The following is a 22,192-nucleotide window of genomic DNA, read 5'->3' as shown; positions in this document are numbered from 1 at the left end:
GTAAAGACACATGTCTTTTGATATACAATGTATGTTACAATCTAGTTGTCTTGTGGTAGTAATTGAAATCGTTGGGTTGCTGTCTCGGTATTTGTAAATTTTTGTTCACACATGATTCAGGATGACGGAACATCTGTGATGTAAATAAACACCTATAATTATAAGAGATATTCCATAGCGGTCAACCAAATCGTGATGACGTCCGTAAAAAATTCGAAGGAATGATTTTAGCTTCACCACTTGGAACTATTGGTTCAATAGCTTCCTTGTAAGTAGCAACTCTGAAAATCATGATAGGAAATGCCAGCTATAGAATATCGTATCAATAGTTATCAAAGGTGCCAGGATTATAATTTAATACGCCAGACGCCCATTTCGTCTACATAAGACTCATCAGTGACGCTCAGATCAAAATAGTTATAAAGCCAAATATATAAATATATAAAGTTGAATATCAACAAAAAGATCTGTGATCCATATGCAGGCGCTGTTGGAATTAATGTTGCTACATGAAAATGGAAAGTTCATAATTGGGAAGCCGCAATTAATAAAAATAAAACATCCTCTGATACTCTTGTATCTGAAGCCATTGTAACTGTTGAAAGTGCTCTGATACTCGTGCAACTAAAGCCATTCGCACTGATGAAAAATATCCTCTAATACTCTTGAATCTAAAGTCATTCTAACTAATGAATAACAACCTCATATCCTCTAGTATCTTATTGAGGCTACAGCAGTTTACAATTGTTTCAAATCTCGTAAATCGAATTGGAATAGACAAATCAATTAACCAAACAGATTCTGAAGGAATCGCATGAACTGTCTCCTGTTATGCATGCATCTTAAGCTATTCTCACCGAGGAAATCATCCTCTAATCCTCTTGTATCTAAAGCTATTCTCACCGAGGAAATCATCCTCTAATCCTCTTGTATCTAAAGCTATTATCACCGAGGAAATCATCCTCTAATCCTCTTGTATCTAAAGCTATTCTCACCGAGGAAATCATCCTCTAATCCTCTTGTATCTAAAGCTATTCTCACCGAGGAAATCATCCTCTAATCCTCTTGTATCTAAAGCTATTCTCACCGAGGAAATCATCCTCTAATCCTCTTGTATCTAAAGCTATTCTCACCGAGGAAATCATCCTCTAATCCTCTTGTATCTAAAGCTATTCTCACCGAGGAAATCATCCTCTAATCCTCTTGTATCTAAAGCTATTCTTACCGAGGAAATCATCCTCTAATCCTCTTGTATCTTAAGCTATTCTCACCGAAGAAATCATCCTCTAATCCTCTTGTATCTAAAGCTATTCTCATCGAAGAAATCATCCTCTAATCCTCTTGTATCTAAAGCCATTCTCACCGAGGAAATCATCCTCTAATCCTCATGTATCTAAAGCCATACTAACTTATGAAAAACACCCTTTGATACTCTTGTATCGAAAGGCATTCAAACTTAACAAAAACACCCTCTGATACTCTTGTATCTAAAGGCATTCAAACTTAACAAAAACACCCTCTGATACTCTTGTATCTAAAGCCATTCTAATTTATGAAAAACACCCACTGATACTTTTGTATTTAAAGCTATTCTAACTTATGAAAAACACCCACTGATACTCTAGCATCTAAAGCTATATACCTTATAAAACATCCTCTGATACTCTTGTATCTAAAGCCATACTAACTTATGGAAAACATCCTATGATACATTTCATCTAAAATCATTCTAACTTATAAAAACACCCGCTGATACTCTTGCATCTAAAGCCATTCTAACTTATGAAAACACCCTCTGATACTCTTGTAACTAAAGCAATTCTGAGTGATGAAAAATACCCTCTGATACTCTTGTTTCTAAAGCCATTCTAATTTATGAAAAAACACCCTCTGATACTATTGCATCTAAAGCCATTCTAACTTATAAAAAACACCCTCTGATACTCTTGTATCTAAAGCCAATCTAACTTATAAAAAACATCCCCTGATACTCTTGTGTCTAAAGCCATTCTTACTTATGAAAACATTCGGTGATACTCTTGTATCTTAAGCCATTCTTACTGATGAAAAACACCTTCTGATAATCTTGTATCTAAAGCCATTCTGGCTGATGAAAAACACCCTCTGATACTCTTGCATATGAAGCCATTCTAACAGATAAAAAACACCCTCTTATATTCTTGTATCTAAAGCCATTTTAATTGATGAAAAACATCCTCTGATATTCTTGTGTTTATAGCCAATCTAACTAATGTCAAACTGCTTTCTCATTTCTATAACAAGATGACGTCACTAATGTGAAGCCTTATTCAGTGCACGAACTGGTGACAAAATATTACCTCCCCTGTAAACAGTGCGCTCTCCTGACTAGAGGCGATCGGTAAAGAAAAACGGATGGTGCTGTAATTGTTTTGCTTGTTTGAAATGAGCTAGCACAGACGAACTAAGACGTGTCAACATACTGTGAATATGATAATGAATCAGGTAAATTATTAATTGTTAAGTTTATCACCTCATCGTATCTTCATATGATAGGTAAATGCGTGAATCTTCGATTTTCAGTGTCGTCAGGGTTCAAACTTGTAATCATGCCATCCTTTCATTATTTTTTTTAATACTATCCAACGGTTGGAACACCTTGATTGTCTCCCAATTTGTAAATTTGATTATGTTGCATGATATATATTTTTATCGGGGAAAAAAATTGATATGCAGCAAAGAATGGCAGTTTTTTATTTGCGTTGCTACGTGAAATAAAGGGAGGTAAATTAAAGTTAAAGAAGGCGCGCTTTTTCAAATAGGAAACAATTTAAATCAGATGCATGGTATTTTTTCAAATGATAAATAATATCGTAGAAAATTACTAGAAATTCATCTAGTTTATGCAATTTTCATTAAAGATATACAATATGATGTACTGAAAGCCGAAAAGGGGTCAAACCACCATACCTTGAACAAATTAGGGGGGGGGGGGGGGGGGTAACAACCATTTGATTTTCAGGGGGCAGCTAAATTTGGCAATCACAATACTGGAATTCAAAACACCGGTTTAAAATTTTGGTTAGAGCCAATGATCTGATCTACATTTACTTTTAACTGAAACAAAAGATTATGGGACACATGCATCTATCTGGTTTTTAAATTTCATTGTCTAGCAAAATGGCTGTTTTTGGGGGCATTTCTCTGTTCAAACATTGGTCTAATATTTTCAGGTTCTCTTTGGATTGCCAAATAATATTATTAAAATATAATTACCTAATTGAATGGTCAAATTATTTTGCAGCGATGTTCTGTATGGAAGGAAGACTGTCATAAAATCTAACAGTTCCGGAGGGGCCTTTAAACTAACTGTTTAACATCAAGATCGATGTAAGATTCAAGTGCCTGATCCAGTGCAAGTTGTAGCCAGTTTTCCCTTGTAATTGTGGCAGAAAAACCACTAGCTGAGGACTGCTCTCAGCTGGGTAATAGACAGCTTCTGGCATTGAACGGATATCAAACGGATGTTTATGGAATGATTTTCAAGTACATATGACGATCATATGCATAGAAAAGTGGAACTAGTCTCTTTCATGCAGCAATTAGTAATTCCAAATTTGAACTCCGAAAAGACAAGAGCAAAGAAATGTACAATGAAAAACAGTCTCTGTGAATAAAATTATTCCAAAACTTAAGTGTGTCATTAGTGTTGCATTATTTATCAGTAGAGATAATTAGATTACAGTAAGATTGCCCAACTGAAGGCTTTTGTCGGTAATATTTTGAAAATCTTGAAGATTTCTTTAATCAATATTGTTGCCTCAATTGTCAGTAAAACCACGTCTTTCAATATTTTGTTTCATTTGTGATTTTACAAGTAAATTCTGAATGCTCATGTTTTATATTTCAATTGATAAAGAAACTGAGCAACTGAGCTTTGTATAGAAAGATGTCACGATGAAATAAATGAGTTTTCATAAAGTTAATGCATTGCTGTTGGACTGTTAAGAGGCCATCTTCTTTGTGTCTTAATTTGGCAATTTCTTTTAATCCAGCATCGAAGTACGTTTTCAAAAGAACTGGCTAGGTGATTTTAAGAAAACGCTAGTCACTGAGGGAAAAGAAAGACCCACGAAAGTTCATCTGTATATTCAATTTTGAACATGAACATATATGTTTTGGCATCAACGACAGTTAAAATAAGGCCGCAGTTTAAATTTTAGCCTAAAGTATTATGAAGGTTTTAAGCTATATTGGGACATATTTGACAAGTGTCCGACTTTCTCTTTTTTGTGGAGGACCCTGGGGTTTGACACATTTGCATTCTAAAGAAATGTTACAACTGGGACAGAGACGGTCCAAGAATCATAACCTATGATTGTCTTGTTACTCTCTTAAAATCTCCACTGGCTTGTTCATATCATGATACGATCTGTTTGCCGTCTTAATTCCACATTTGGCACACTTGACATTTTTTTTGTTATCAAGGATGGGCTTTTGGTTTCAGTTTGCATGACATTGTAGTTCACAAAGTTTATGGCAAAATAATGATTTAATTTGTTTGTTAATACGACATACCAAGTTATGGTCCGAGATTATACCAAGACGTCCAACGGCTGTTTTTCCAGACAAGCTGGGGCCGTGCTTGTCTGGGAAACAGTCGTTGGACGTCAGAGAACTAGTCAAGTTTTTTCTAAAAATAGCTCCTCGCATGTTACCCGCCTGATTTCAAACTTTCATTAGAGTCTGAATAGGGGGCAAGGTGTCCGGCCGCCCCTTTCAGTGTGAGACAAATTTTGTTAGTTACATACGAAAACACTAAAGCAGTACTGGATCGGGCTCCCTTTAAGGCAGTCAGTGGGCATCCCTTAGGGGGGGGGGGGGGGGGTATTTCTTTTTGTCCGAGTCAAACATTTTTCATATATTAATAAATTCAGATTTAACATCTAATACTTTCATATATGTAGTGTTTGTATAAGAGTATTACAAACAAAATTCATCAAATTGGGGATCATAATATTTTTAAAGAAAAAAAACCCCATACCCCCTTTTTTTAAAGTTAATTATAGAATAACTAATCGAAGAATTCAAATAGAGAAAAATATTCAACGAGTGACCGAACAACACATTAATTCACGAATGCGCGTAGCGCATGAGTTAATTATCAGTGTTGTTCGGTCACGAGTTGAATATTTTTCGATATTTGAATTCTTTGATTAGTTATTCTTTTTATTACATTGGCAAATGGCTTTTTTTTTAATGAAATTAATGTAGAAAATGTAAGGAACTATATCTTTTTTCTACGCATTCACAATTTGTTTTGATCCGACGTTATCGACGTCTTGACAACGCCTTTTGTTGTATGACGTCAGAGAGTGAAATAACCACGTTTATTTCACATGTGAAATTATCGGTTTTTATTTGACTGGGAAATCAATGTAATTCATTGCTACCAATGTAATAAATGGTAGTTCCCTTAAGGAAAATTTCTGGAACCGCCACTATTTATACCTAAATATATTAAAGATTTCACATACGGACTTCTAAATCAACACCTACAAAAGTGCATTTTTAATTTGACTCGGGTGGATATTTTTATTTTGCACACACTCCAACATACTACATGAAATGACAATAAACATGATAAAATTGAGAATGGAAATCAAAGTTAGAGAAATGAGTATATTCATATCAAAGAAATACCAAATAAAAATACTCATGATTTTTGAACAAAGACAAAACTATTGCATAGTATGTAAGTATTTCAATTTAAAATTTTTTTTTTAACAGATTTGAATATGGAAGATGCGCATACCTGTACATCATAAAAGTGCAAAGTCTATTCTTTAACACACTTGTTTTCTAGTCCTATATTAAAAAAATTCGAAGGTTCATATCATTTACATTCAACGTTTTTTTATGGGATTTTTTTACTATCAATGTTGGACCTCGAGGTTACATTGATAGTAAAAAAACATCCGATAAAAAACGTTGAATGTAAATGATACGAACCTTCAAAGTCTTATATTATAGGACTCATGTTTTTTTTAAACATAATATGTTGATCATTTATATTATGATGATTTCAATACACTTTACATTAGATAATTTGTCACGTATATTGATTACATTATATCGAGTTGTCCAAAAGATACACTTATCGGTGTGCTCGATCATACGAATTTACCGACATTCATATAGACAAAATGACCCAACTTTGAAAAATTCTTGTGGCGAAACTACATTTTGGAACACGTTAAAAATTGAATCCTCATTACGCTACATTATTAAGGTTTGATATATATTTAAAAAAAAAAAAAGAAAAATATGCAGTCAAGATTGGCAGTTTTTTATACACCCTATGTTGAGCAATAAATTGTTCAATTAGCAGCATATTTGGCAACTAAAAAATCATTTATCAACAAATTCAGCTTCAAAATATACTTAACTTAAAGTGGTTGTATAAAAGTTATATTATGGTTTTGTGTTTTCAGAGATATTCATCCCTATGCATATCGAGTTTTATGTGTTAATTGTCTTCCCTTTTTTTTTACTTTTACTATCTCTTTCATAAGAAGAGTCACTTTTCTATTGTTCTAGTGTCACTGGAAATCCCACTGTTATTTGGTCTTGTGCAAATTGATATCTTATTGAGCGCTATATTTTGGTCTTTAGTTGCAAACCTTGGTTCAGAAGAGATAGATACAAAGAGATATAAAAAAAGATATGCAGATGTGGTATGATGGTTAATGAGACAACTATACACCGGAGTTCAAATGACGAAGAATTGGATCCTTTCTTTAAAAAAATGCACGAATCTTGTTTAATAATCGTATAAAACATTTCGAAAATAAGTTTAATCAAAATCGTTCTACTAAAACAATTTCTAGACTTAGGAAGGCGTTTTGTTTTGCACCTGCCTACTAAGCAACCAACAACGTTGCCTTTGTTTGGCGAAAGCACTTTACTGAAACTCTCGAAAGTAAATTCACAACGACAAAGACTTTCTTTCCTACAACTTCTATTGAAGGAATTAAGATAATGTAAGAACACGTTCTAAGAATACTAGTAACTGAATTGAAAGTTCCTGAATACCACATGGTTTTCACTATGTATGAACCTTCTTAATTGCGAAAAAAAACCTTATAAAGTTCGATTTATATCTGCATTAATGTTCAACTACGCATGTTTGGTTCTTCTGACATATGCTTTTATAACCTTTAAGGAACTTGTTATGAAATATTGGGATAAAGTTAATTGCGGTATTAACTATTTCAGGAAAGTGACAAACTCTTTGGAAGTCTTGGTTAAACTACGACCTATTAAAATTCGTCATGATTTCTCTACTCTACACTACCTCAACATCTTATCAAAGAGTTTACTTATTTCAAAATAAACTCACTAGTCTGTCAACACTGATGTTGTGAGATCGAATCCCGGCGTGGCAGGAGCGCTCGACTCCAATCTAAATTGACTAGAATTGTCAGTTTACCTACCGAAGGTCGGTGGTTCTCTCGGGTCACTCCGGCTTCTTCAACCAATAAAAAAAACTGACTGCTATGAAATAGCACAATAGTGCCGAAAGTGGCATTAAACACCAGTCAATCAATCAATCTATCAAAAAATGAAATTGTCTTTCGATAAATCTGCACTGTTATGAAGCTCTTATAAGTAATATTCAGTGAAGTATTGCAACCGATATCATGGTGTTGGACGTAACGTATACTGTTGTTTATCATAAATACATTAGGGGGAGGGTTTTGGCGCCAGCAAACATGTTTAACCACGCCACATTCTGTATGTGCCTGTCCCAAGTCAGAAGCATGTAGTTCAGTGATTGTCGATTGTTGCTGTATACTAGTATCATATTTGTTTTTTGTTTATTGTTTTGTACATTACTCAGGCCGTTAGTTTTCTCGTTTGAATTGTTTTACATTTTTCATTTCGGGATCTTTTTTCTAGATTACAATGCGGTATGGGTTTTGCTGATTGCTAAAGGCCGGACAGTGGCCTATAGTTGTTAACTTCTATGTCATTTGGTGTCTGTTGGAGAGTTGTCTAATTGGCAATAATACCACATCTTTTCATTTTTATAATATATCGTTCCTTTATAGTTAATAGGTTTTTTTCCTGTACTAATTTTTATTCTATATTCTTAAGTCCGTCAATAATTCATGTTGTTTCTGTTTAATTTATTCAAAACTCTATCTCATAGATATTTGGGTGTGCTTGTTGGACAATCTTCTTGATTTTACTGTGCCAGCCTTCCAAGTGGTTGGTAGTGCTTGGTCCCTCAGTCAGGTAGTGGTTCCAGAGGAAGTGATGTCCTTCAGTCCAATATTCGGTGACGTAATCTGTAAAAGTGGTTGTGTCAGGAACATTCTCTGCTTCAGCTATTTCTTCTAACGTGTCGAGCAAATCATCTTCAAGTTGGTCCTAGGGTACTAATAGTAAGACTGCTGCCCGTCGAACAAGCTTTGTGATGTCGTCGTTTTGTTTGTAGTAAGTCTGCAGTCCACATTTCTGAGTCTTTTGCCAAATACATTGGGTAAAGTGGAAAAAGCAACCTTTGACTTGAACACCAGGGAAGACGACACGAGCTGCATTGTTCGTAGCTGTTTCATATTCGATGAATATGGTACTGGGTTGAAGATGTTGTTGGTGCTGTTGAGATATATACTGGAGATGACTGAATAATCTTATGTAGTTGTCAGTATCTTTTCCTGGTAATAAGCTGTATGCCAGTGTTGTACATTGCACCATCAACCATTGCGTGGATTGTGTAAAGCTGGTGGAACAGAGTTGGGCATGTGTAGAAGGTTCCATCACAGAAGATAGTGTCAGCAGAAGCAACGTGTCTAAGGTTGTCTGTAGTTGAGAATATAAGCATTGGTGGGTTGATGTTGTCAGAGGGTAGAAGAAACTGATCTCCTTTAGTGAAATGGCACCATTTTTCTTGAAGATTGGTGTCTGCTGTTGTCTTTGGTAGTACGGGTATATTTAGAGATCTTTGATGGTACATGACGTCTTAACAGAGTAATATGTTGGTAGTTGTTCTACAATCTATTTGATGTCGTCTGTCCAATCTGGGTTACAGAGTTTGACAAGCTCCTCCTCGTATAGTTTTGGAATAGGTGTGACCTCTGTCTTGGCTCTTTGTTTCATTGTTTGTAGGATTTTGGATACCTCGGTTGAGTTAGCTTGGTGGTTGTGTGGTGGACTGAATTTAATCGGGTGACCCTCATGTGTGTTGACTGTTGCTGGACATGTTGAAACAGTGCATCTCCAGTCGATTCTGTTATTGTTGCGTCTATTCTTAAAACTATAACGGTGACCTCCTAATACTAAACTATCTCTGTTCTGTATATACTGAAGTGGTTGAAGTTGTGCATTTGCCATACTGTGGATTCATTATTATTCGCTAGATACCAATTTTCGTTGATTTCGTGGTTACCCGGGAACCACGAATTCCAATGTACAACTAATTACTAATTTTCTATAAGAATGTATGCAGATTTTGGCAAAACCACGAAATCAAATATCCACGAAAGTGCAAGTTTTCCTCAATCCACGAAAAATGGTTCCCACGAAAATAAATGAATCCACAGTACTTTATTTGAATGGCTTGAATTGATTGATGTTGGATTTTATCGTCCGGCTATCTTGATAGATATTGCGGACTACAATAACCTATTCTTGCAGTGTTGAATCTGCTGTTCTTTTCCCTTTCATCTTGCACCAACCTGGTGGTTGAGGTTGGTACGGAGTGTCTGGCCGTTCTTGTAAGGTAAAGGCAGTTTGAATGGCCTCTGGATCTGGCAAGGATATTGGAGAAGTACGGGATGGTGTGCGAAGTAGGTCGGGCCCATCGCTTTCAAATCCCTCTGTGAAATCTATCCTGCAACGCTTACTTCTAGGTTTGGATGGAGTGTAGAAGTAACGGCGATGGCATGCCTTGTGGGAGTTGTACGGACTAGTGAAAATGTTCGTCTTGGTGTTGACTACCTCTGGTTCTCCACAATACTTTGTTGGTGTTAGTGGTATACCAATGACTGTATCCCTGGCTTGCGTCTGACAGATGTTATCTACGCTAGTACTGGTGGTAGGTACAGGGGAAGCAGCGGAAGCAACGGCTTTTTTTAGAGTCCATCTACTGGGTGAAACGCTCGGCATTTCGTCTCCGGGTAGATGGAGGCTTCTGTTTCCTTTGCAGGGCCGGCTTAGGGTTCCTGGATGTAGTGTCCGAGTCCTTGGCATTGATCCAGGTGAGTTGGATTGTAACCTGGTTAGAACTGGCAGTAAATTTCAACTCATGTTCTTTTCCTTCTAACTTCATGTTGGCTAAAAGCGCTTTCAAATCATTCGGTATTTCCATAATAATTGTTCACAAGGATGACGGTTTAGAATGGCTAGAATGACTTGAATTCGACCGACCTGTCTATTTATATTACTAATGAAAGTGTGAGAAGTGTTCAAACAGATGATAATAAGCTTGGCTAAGCTAAGAGAACTTTCTACAAAAGCATAACTTGAGTAGTTGACATCCTATTCGTGAGTTGGACTTAGAATCGATCACTTCGTGGACAATCATTATGGAACTATCAAATGATTTGAAAGCCTTACTTGTAACTATGAAGTCGGATGGAAAAGAGTCGGAATGGAAATTCACCGCCAGCTCTGACCAGGTCTCTGTACAACTCACTTGGATCAAGGCTAAGGAACGGGTCAAATCATTCGGTATTTCCATAATAATTGTTCACAAGGATGACGGTTTAGAATGGCTAGAATGGCTTGAATTTGACCGACCTGTCTATTTATATTACTAACGAAAGTGTGAGAAGTGTTCAAACAGATGATAATAAGCTTGTCTAAGCTAAGAGAACTTTCTACAAAAGCATAACTTGAGTAGTTGACATCCTATTCGTGAGTTGGACTTAGAATCGATCACTTCGTGGACAATCATTATGGAACTATCAAATGAATTGAAAGCCTTACTTGTAACTATGAAGTCGGATGGAAAAGAGTTGGAATGGAAATTCACCGCCAGCTCTGACCAGGTCTCTGTACAACTCACTTGGATCAAGGCTAAGGAACCGGACACCTCATCTAGGAAACCTGAGCCGGCACTGAAAAAGAAGAACAAGCCACTATCTACCAGGAGACGCAACGCTAACCGTTTCGCCCTGTGGATGGACACAAAAACAACAGTTGTTCCCGCTGCTGTACAACAACAAAACACCGAGGCCAGGGTAGACTACATGTACAACAGTCAGACAGAAGCTAGTGACACAGTAGTTGGTAAACTACTCACACCAACTAAGTACAGAGGTCAACCAGTGAGAGCTGTCATCAACAAGGATATTGTCACCAGTCCGTACAATCCCAAGAAGGCATGTCATCGCCTTATTTACTACACGTCGACAACTGAAAGAGGCAAGCGTAGTAGTATCGACTTTGATGAAGGGTTTGACATCGACGACCATGACCTTCTAACCACACCACCGCATCGGTTGCCCTTGAACCTTCAACCCAAAGAGAAGCTGTCATGCTGTTAGAACGGCTAAATACTCCGTACCAGCTACAACATCGCATTCGGAGCAAAATGAAAGCAAAAAGACAGGCAGGTCCAAATCTGTAACTTACTAATATGAGTCCGCAATATCAAAAAGGACTCTAAAACCAATCATCATCATTGACATCCTAGCTTGGATGCGGAATACTGTTCACATAATTATTAAATATTTGGATTGAAAAATTAATTCAATTATAATATCTTAGATGAATAGATAGAAATATGAGTACATTTTTTGTTTGTTATTAGTTTGTACATATATTTTTTTTTTATTTTATAATCTCATTTAAAATTCTTATGACATTTATCTCTTTTTTAATTATAGTTATAGTTTTATTATAATATTTTGTCCTTTTTAAATCTCAATATTAATGTTCTTATAGCATTCATCTCTTTTTTAATTATATTTATAGTTTTTGTTATAATATTTTTCCTTTTTAAATCTCAATATCGAATCAACTTTCAACATAAAATATGTATGCTTTTTAAGATTTTACAGGAAAATAATATGCCTAAATTTAAGAAACTGACTTTAATTGTTAACAATTCCCCTCATGTTTATATATGCATGTAATTAAAAGAGGGCAAACCCGGATGACACCCTTTGGTTGTTTGCCGTTCTGTTGTCTCATTCACACATATATCCCACACCAATATAACTTTTTTTCATTTTGATGGTAGGGTCACAGTCACGGGCACTTGTTACTGAAAAATAATTTGATACCTTTATACCTTTACTTAACAAATATGTATCATTTTTTTCGGTAACAAGCTCCTGTGGTTGCAGCTATACAAACTACAGACAGTTTCGTCCTTAACGCTTATTGTTACTACAAGATTCACTATTGTACTTTAGATATATATTATGCGGGTGTTATTTAGTTTTTCAGACCAATTTACGATACCGTAGAGTATTTCTTCCCTTTATACTTATAGTAGAATAGATGTTAATGACCAATATCGGCAACAGTCAGTCAAACGTGTTGTATCTGTAGTTGACTCGAAAGGCCAGATTTTTTGTACAACCGAGCGTATGCTTAATAGTAATGGCTCTAAAAGTGTCTTGTGTAATGATTCCATGTGTTTTTGTATTAAATATTTGTTTTACAAATCATGGGAAGGAGCCAGCTAGTACTACAACACCTGTCTTGAGCAAAAAAAAAAACAACGGTCACCAGCCCTGCCAAGAAATGAAAATATTTTCAAAATAAAATATTCCAGGGGCGGATCCAGGATTTTTGAAAGGGGGTGTAGAATAGAAACTTATGTTGTTGGCTAAAAAACATAGAATAAGTGTAAAATGCACTAATGTAACGGTTCCTGACGTGGGGCATGTATATTTTATCGTTAAAGTGTAAGGGTTGGACATTTTTGATGTCGTATTCTCCCCATTAATTGTCTATTATGAAATGATTGGATGGATCCAAAGCTATGTATTTGATGTGGGATTTGTCATTAAAAAAAGGACATTGAAAAATTCTCCCTAGCCAAGTCAGTCACTGAAATAGAGGTCACAACTAGCATCTGAAGAATGCATTGCGAATTTGTGATTCGCACCCAGTTGCATCTGATCATACTAATATAATTGATGATTTACTTTATTCACTTATCAATAAAAAATAAATCCACAAAAACATTTATTGAGAGTTTCTAGTGATGATCCTGTACAAATCTGTCGTCTAAGCCATAGGGTTCACCAAAAGTATCTTCCTCGGATTTCGTCGAGAAAAATCGTCAATGATTTTTTCATAGTGAAGTTCAATGTTTTTATGGACATACAAAAGTAACAGGGCATTTAAGCGTTCTTCTCCCATTGTACCGCGCGAGAAGGTTTTAATTTTTTTTAACGACGAGTTTGCCCTTTCTGTGGAACTGGATGTTACGCTGGTGGCCTGGGATTTACATGCGAAACAAAAAAAAAAAAAAAATACGCCCGTTTTTTATACATTTAATGCTAAATAATTTTGTTTGAAAATTTTTTTTCTAATAGCAAAAAAGTGGGCAAGATTATTGTTTTCAACCCAGGTACGGCCAGAATTTTTTTAAAGGCAAAAATCAAATGGTCCGTACCTTTGGCTTTTAATCTATCTAGAGATTACTGACTGGGGATCATTATTCAGCAATGTTATTAATGGGCTGGGCCGTGTTGGGTTAAACATGGTATCGTAGGTGAATATTATAGCTGTGGAACTTTTTGTTATCATGTGAGTGTAATAGAGTATTACCTTCTGTTGGGTGGAATTGTGAAATAGGAGTCAATACGTCCTTGCTCCATCCTTTGTCGCTTTGAAGGCGCCATGTTTGTCATCCTCAGCCTTGAGGGGGTGACACAGGGATGCTCATTTCCCAAATCCTTCTTTTTTGGGGAAATTTTTCCCACTTCCTAAATTTTTTAGACCACTTTTCCCACTTCCCACTTTTTTTTCCAATTCTCCCAAATCCCAGATTTTGGTTTTCCATAATGCCCTATTTGGAGCAACCTAGAGTTGTCTTCTTGTCTTGTTTGTTCTTCAGTATGTACAGAACTTATGAATAAACACATATTTGCCTTACCTATACTTTACTGGTCCAGATTCTTACTACAACCTCAAGAAACAATGTCATTTAAGGCTTTTGTGAAAAGAAATAATAGGAAAAAAACCACCAAAGGTGATAAAGCACTCCTGGATGACTATGAAAATAAATGCCTCCAATGCTTAAAGCAACTCCCGTTTAGTTAACAGAACACAAAACTTATCTGAACACAAAACCAACAGAACACAAAACCCAAAGCAGGGGATCTTCATATCAGACACAAAGTGTGATACAATTGATGAACAATTGTTAATTGATGAACAAAATTACTGGTGTACAAGCATGACCAATAATGATTCCAATTGGTAGGTTGATACTACTGTCTGTTGAAGTATGGAATTTAATCAACAATAAAAAACATAGAAAATGGCCTCTAAATATATGCAAAACCATGGAACAAACACCTTTTAAATCGGACGAAGTTTGTGAATTCTCCAGGAATACCCTCTGTTTGTAACACTTTATTTACTGTATGACAATTGGCATAGACCATGTGGTGAAAGAACTATCTCTGAATGCGAAGCTTAATGTGAATTAAATTGAAACACTGTTAGTTTTTCTAAAATTCTTTACGAGGAACTTATTGACTTTTATTGGAAAACCCCTGTACAAAAAAAAGCAGTAAATTCAAACACGATGAAGACAGCAACACAAATATGGAGATATAACAACCTTCCGGGACAAGATAATTAATATATAAAGTGATCTGAAAGGGCTAATAATAAATTTTAAAAAAGCATTGATTGATGATCATTGATTATTTTTTAAAGCAAAATAGTCTTTTAAATAACTTGGTGTCCGTCTTTGTCGTGTCCCGGAAGACTGTGTTATCCCCATAACTGCGTTGATGTTTTCAACCTGTTCGTCTCCACTGCTGTTTTTGTCCTGGGGTTTTCCAATAAGTTCCTCGTAAAGAAGTTCAGATATACTGAATTCAGATATAGTTCCTTCACCACGTGGTCTATGCCAATTGTCATACAGTTAATAGTTTTACAAATAAAGGGGTTTCCTGGAGAATTTACAAACATATCCCCACGTACATCGTCCGATCCAACAGGTGTTTCTATAGTGGTATTGAATATGATTAAGTCGCATATCCTTCTTTCGTTTTTGTTGATTAGATTCCACACTTCAACAGACAGAAGTAACAATGTTCCAGTTGGAAACATTATATTAGATGATTGTTCACCAATTTCTTTTTCATCAATCAACAATTTTTCAAAGTCAATTGTATCAACACTTTGTGTCTCTTTCAGATATGCATACAATGGAAGTGTTCCTGCTTTAAATTTGGTGTTCTGTTGTCTAATAGAGAGTTATTTTACGCTTTTCAGATATTTCTTCCTATAATTATCCAAGAGTGTTATATCAGATAGAACACCCTTGGATAATTATAGGAAGAAATATCTGCAAAGCGTAAATATGCGCTTGAGGGATTTTGATTTCTTTGATTATTGGCATTTTCACAACTGCCTTAAAAGGCACCAATCCTTCAGGGCGTTCGTAGTAAGAACCTGGATTCGTGAACTATGGCAAAGATGTGGGTTTTTTCATAAGTTCTGTACATACTGAAGAGAACGAAACAGCAAATTCAAAAATGTAGATCTATATATAATATGCTGTATTCGACTCCATGACTGGGGACACCACCAATCAGACACATCATGACCATTCATGCATTTTCACCATTTTGTTTCTTTTTTTTGGGGGGGGGGGGGGGGGGGGGGGGGGGGGGGTTTCCCACATCCCACATTATGGTCATATCCCATTTCGTTCTTTTATTTCCTTCTTTTTCCCAGATCCCACTTTTTTTTACCCCCTATATCCCAAATCCCAAAAGTGTGTCACCCCCCTCAGCCTTAGAAATGTGTTACTATAGTTTGAATTTCAAAATGACTGAGTGACGTTTTTTCGACGTACTGATCAACTCCACGGTAGCGAATCACGTGATTTTGACATAATCAATAATATATTACACGTATATACGAGCGAATAATATCTTTATAAGTAACGAATTGTCGCATAAAATATACGGGAAATGGGAAAGCTAACGAAATCTAGTCTGTTTAATCATTTTACAGTCTGAATTAAAAAAAAAGTGCAAGTAAAAAAAGGGGGGGGGGGGGTTATGGCATGGTTGGTATTGATTGCAAAAATTTGATGTTTTTCATTTAAATGCAATATTTTTTTTTAAATGGTGTATTTTTTCATTTAAATGCAATATTTTTTATTTAATTGATATATTTCTTCATTTAAATGCAATATTTTTTTTCTTTAAATGGTATATTTTTTTCATTTAAATGCCATATTTTTTATTCAAATGGTATAATTTGTCATTCAAATGCAATACTTTTTATTCAAATGGTATATTTTTTCATTTAAATGCAATATTTTTCGTTCAAATGGTATAATTTGTCATTCAAATGCAACATTTTTTTATTCAATTGGTATAACTTGTCATTTTAATGCAATATTTTTTATTCAATTGGTATATTTGTCGTTTTAACTTTAATTTGCAATGTTTAGTAGTTTTTTATTTATATGCAATAATTGCATTATGGGAAATTGTTTGACGTCACAAGGTCAAATTTGCAACAACGTTTGTGATTGGTGGATTCTAGATTTTAGATGTTTTCTTGATAAGTAACTCTTGTACGTTTTTTTAAAGTTCTTCGTATTACTACAACATATAAAATTCATGACTCAATATTTGGAGAATGAAAATAAAAAGTTTGTTATTCTAATCAAAACAAACTTATAATAGAAGAAACAAAAGACAAAAAAAAAGACAGACAAAAAAAATGACATGGCAAACAAAAGAGACGAAAAGAAAAACAACGGACCACAAAAAACATCACAGACCACTACATAACTGTGCAACACGAACCTAAACTAAAACTGGCGAAAAATGCGTTGTTGCAAATTTAACCTTGTGACCGTCAAACAATTTCCCATAATGCAATTATTGCATATAAATAAAAAAACTACTAAACATTGCAAATTACAGTTAAAACGACAAATATAATAAAAAATATTGCATTAAAATGACAAGTTATACCAATTGAATAAAAAATATTGCATTTGGATGACAAATTATACCATTTGAATAAATAAAAAATATTGCATTTAAATGAAGAAATATCAAATTTTTGCAACCAATATCTCCCCATACAGACGTAACTCGCGTCTCAGTGGCGCACAAAAATAGGTAACTAAGAAGAGTTTATTAAAGAAGTCGTCAACCAAAACTTTTATATTATAGACAAATCTTCACAAAACAGTCGATTGTGGTAGGTGCAAATACATGTGGATCTTTTTTGTGCATAAGCATAAATTTCGCCAAAAAAAAATAATAGATTGATCTTTTTAAAGCTTTAATTTGCATCTCTGCCCCGGCGAGAGTTTTCCTGAAAAAATCCCCAAAATGGGCAATAATTTCATTGAAAAAATAAAGTAAAGTACACCGTTTCCGTTTTATGTGCAGGCGTGTTTGAGTTGACTATTCTGTCTTGAAAACGTATAAAAGAAAAAAATATTTTGATACATCATCTCGCGTTAGATTCTATTATTTTTACATAATTAGGCTATAGGTTGATATAACAACTTTAAAAATTTACAGTACTAAAAAATGAAATATATGGGTCAAGCGGAATACCTTTCTAATTAGTCATAACAACAGAGAAAGCGTGTTCGAATAACAAATTTTTACTAAAAGTACTTGACGACAGACTTTACAAGTGGATCTTATAAATGCATAACTTCAAAAAAACTTCATTTTTTGTGTGTTTTATCTAGGGTAGTTAGTCTTAAACCTCTGACATTTTTTAAAATATTTTTGAACTTGATAGGTTTTCAAGAGCTATATTGACAGCGCGTCATCACTACAATGGCTTCCATTTTTACGATTATAAAAATTAGGTGGCGTAATGGGGAGATAATTTTGACAAAGTAGAATCCTGACGGTCTTACCTTCCGAGCAATAACCCCGTTTGTCAAATCCATTTTGCTTAATCACCTTAAACAGTAATTCTTGTTATGTTCTGCTTTGAGCGTTCCTGATGATGGTAAATCCAGAAAAGTGCTTCAGACGCATGAAATTTGTCAAGTGTTGTTTTCAAATTTCCAGAAAACTCCGAGTTTTTCCGTCTCGTCCATCGTGTTTGGAAATTGTTACAGCTATGCGCAGATTTTTCGGTAAAGAAACAAACCAGATCGACGTTTTGCACGGCCGCGGGACACTTCATGAATTCATATGTATATACAATGTAACACAAAACATTTACAGTACTATTTAGAATTTATAACCAATTTACGATGCAGGGGCGTGGAAATATTCTTGTCGATTTTTTCAACGCCCCTGAGTACTGAAAATTAATATGACTTATTAAAAATTTTACCCGAAAACATATAATTGTTTCTCAATAACTAACAACGGTGTAAAATAGAATTTTCTATTTCTATCAAATTCACTGTAGGAGTAAACTATGAGCTTTGAGGATCAAAAATGATGCTCCATCTTATCTTACTAACAAGTTTCATTATGTTTCAGACGGAAAGCCTATACTCTTGAGAAATGCTGTTCAAGATAAAAAAAATCGAAATGTTCAAGAAATCTTTTATGTATTCTAGACCATCCTTGTGAAACAATTTGTCTTTATCGTTACGAGATATTGCAAATGTCACTTCTTTCAAATTCAAAAAGACAGATCATTTATTGAAATCAACCAATTGAAAAGTATTGAATATCAATTATTTCATCATGTTTATTTTTTATAACATTTTATGCAGTTGTGTTGTACATTATCATAATATTTGACTTTTATACTTAGGTATGCTATATATAAGTTTACATTTTTGTTTATTATTTTCTATGATGAGGGCCTCAGGGAAGATTAGTTATATGGCTATATGTGTTACACTCTTAAAATAAAGTAGTGTTGTTGTTGTTGTTGTTAGCAGAGTCGGATCAGGTATTGTTGAAAGGGGCGTAATTCCTAAAACAAACTGAAAAAAAACCCTGAAAATTGTCTAGCGTAGCGATGCGAAAAATTTTGGGAAGATTTTATGGTAAAAATCATATATTTTCCAATCAAGGAGGGGTGTGCGCACTATACGCACCCCCGATCCCCTTGAATCCGCCACTGGTTTCGGACATTTGGTAAGGATTATCATAGTATATTACAGAAAAAGAACTTCACATGTATAAAATAAATAGTGTCAGAAAATGTCAGATATACTTTAGATTAAATTTAAATAATATAAACCAGTAAAAACATAAAAAAAATGATAAATTTCAGTTACGGAATGCATAATAAAAGTAAAATGTCACACTGACAATTGAGTCCGGTTAATCCGTCCATCTAGGAAATCCGCCCTCCAAACAACCCTAGCTGTATATATTTCTACCATTTGCAGCATAAAACTATGTTTGTTACGTATAGTTCGGATCATTTTTTTCAGCATAATTAAAGCTTGTTAAGATGAACTACTTCGGACTTTTTATAGCTGAATATACGGTATGGATTTTCCCTATGCTGAAGGCCGTACGATTATATATAATTGCTTTATATCTTCGTCAATCAAACTCTGGTAGATATAGTTGCTTATTGGCAATCATAGCACATCTTCTTATATATATCTTTATACAGAAAAACTGATTTGGTACTATTAAAATCTTTACTTTTACTGTTTTCTTATCACAAACAGGATTGTGTTTTGTAGATGTGTTTTGGGGGACATAATATTTGAATTCGTTGAAATCCATCATTTCCGTTGTAATTTTCCTAGTTTACGGGGATCTCTGTATATTTTCTTTGATAATTTACACACCAAAAGCTATCACATTATAATCGCTCCATAGCAGCTATCAAATTACCATGGACATTTACATGTATACTTAAATTTTATACCTGCATGGGAATCTATTTATGAAAATTTTCCTTTTAAAATATTTCCAAAGAAAGTGTTTCATAAAGGCAATACATGTATCTACCTATGGGCGAATCTACCAGACATGCTTGTTTACAGTTATAACAAGGTGAGGAGGCGACCAATCGATCTTCCGTGTGAGCCAGGACTATTTATTTGCAATTTGTTGGCAGGAAATTCGTTCTTACCTATTGTTAGTTCAGCTTAACTTTTTTAAGCAGCTTTGCAGCGCGAAAATTTATTTTCACTTTTGTTCACATTCATTTCCTACATTTTGGTGTGCAGACTATCATTTTCATCTTCTCTTGGGCAAGGTTACTATTTAAGTTCTTACCAGACATGAATATTCATTTCTAAAATTCTCTTGCAATCCTCCCCTCCCTATAATATCAAATCGATCGCAGGGGCGGATCCAGAACCTCGATGTCTTTTTGGGGGGGGGGGGGGGGGGGGGGACCATGAAACCAAAATTTAAGATTTTTTTTATATATGCTTATATGCAAGTGTGGGTGTTGTTGGTGTCATGTATTGGGGATGATGGTGGTTATATCTTTTCATTATTTTGGGGTCCATTTCTTTCTACTCTCTTATTTGCTGCCAATTGTCCTCTATTCTTTACAGTTCATCACAGCTTTAATCTGTTTTCTATATTTTTTGGGCCTATTTTTTTCTAGTCTCAACTTTTTGACCATTATTCTCTAATCTGTAAACCCCATTCATACCCTCATTCACGGTAAACCATTCATACCCTCATTCACGGTAAAATATTCATACCCTCATACATGATAATTAAAACAAGAAAAATATACACATATTACTGTACTATAATAGAAAAACAAAGGATATGGGGTATTCATCCATGACACAAAATCAGTACATGCACAGCAAAAAAAAACACACAATGAGCTTTTATTGATGTTCTTCATCTCAAATATAAGTAGGTTTTCCAAGATACAATATCATTTTATTAATGATTATATAAGACACAGACCATTCATGTTTTGTGGAGGGGGAAGGTTTTGTTTCCATAAAAAAAAATAAGGGGAAAAACACGACATTCTGTTTAAAAAAAAAATGCTGTATGCATTAAAAAAATCGTTTGTTGTTTAATAAAGTCCGAAAAAGACTGTTCTGAGAAAGGGACATTCCCCAGAAACCGAATACAATGTGAGCATGGTGAGTGTTTGGTAAAAAAGACGCCCGTTTTTGTTTCCATAAAAAAAAATAAGGGGAAAAACACGACATTCTGTTTAAAAAAAAATGCTGTATGCATTAAAAAAAATCGTTTGTTGTTTAATAAAGTCCGAAAAAGACTGTTCTGAGAAAGGGACATTCCCCAGAAACCGAATACAATGTGAGCATGGTGAGTGTTTGGTAAAAAAGACGCCCCACGGTATATCATATCGATACTAACATTCTTGACACTAAACATCTATTTTTACATATTCTTGACCGATTTTAGTTGGTAATTTCTTTTCTGATCAGAAAATGTCAATTGTTAATCGATCTTGTTCCTGTAATATTGTATTAGAAACCAATAAATATATTCGAATTAATTCCAATCAGCATGTACATGTACATGTAGTTTACATAAATGCTTTTGGATATAGACATTACACAAAGGTGTCAATATTTACAAACCCATCGATAAGTTGTCATAAATCACACATGTTGAAGCTGGGGTCAATTAACGACCAGTTTAGGAAGTCAATTCAAGCTGTGTCTTGATTTTCGATCTAGATAAGCAGATACAGTAGCAATAAAACTATGTTAGAAAATTTTTTGGTGACCCCGACTGGGGGGCACGTTCCCCCTGTGCCCCCCCCCCCCCCCCCCCCCCCGGTAAATCCGCCACTGGATCGTCCCTTGAGTCCACTTATTTGATGGATATATATATTGTTTTTTCATGGAACTGGGCATTCAATCAAGCACACGGTACACTCATTTTTGAAACTATTTGACAACAGCAAATCGCAAATCGTTATTATATATATAGAATGGATTTACCAGAAGGCATTGATTTTTTTTTATGTTTTACATTATAATAAAAGACAAAGGGCTAATTCTCGTTACACTCTACAAGAATAAATCAATACTTACTGTTTTTGTTTGTATGTCAAATACACCTAAACTTGCATA

At 34.8% G+C, this 22,192-nt stretch overlaps 1 long non-coding RNA gene across 1 annotated transcript; it reads left to right on the top strand.

Annotated features, from left to right (window-relative positions):
- Nucleotides 1-2,369: 2,369 nt before the first annotated feature.
- On the top strand, nt 2,370-3,674 carry LOC127728758 (uncharacterized). The gene is made up of 2 exons (XR_007994359.1): nt 2,370-2,484; nt 3,284-3,674. It is a non-coding gene; the product is annotated as an uncharacterized LOC127728758 (long non-coding RNA).
- The last annotated feature ends 18,518 nt before the right edge of the window (nt 3,675-22,192 follow it).

This window comes from Mytilus californianus, unplaced genomic scaffold (genome assembly GCF_021869535.1).
Source record: "Mytilus californianus isolate M0D057914Y unplaced genomic scaffold, xbMytCali1.0.p SCAF_2, whole genome shotgun sequence".
NCBI lineage: Eukaryota > Metazoa > Mollusca > Bivalvia > Mytilida > Mytilidae > Mytilus > Mytilus californianus.
The sequence above is the reverse complement of the archived record's forward strand: the minus strand, read 5'-3'. Positions and strand labels throughout refer to the sequence as shown.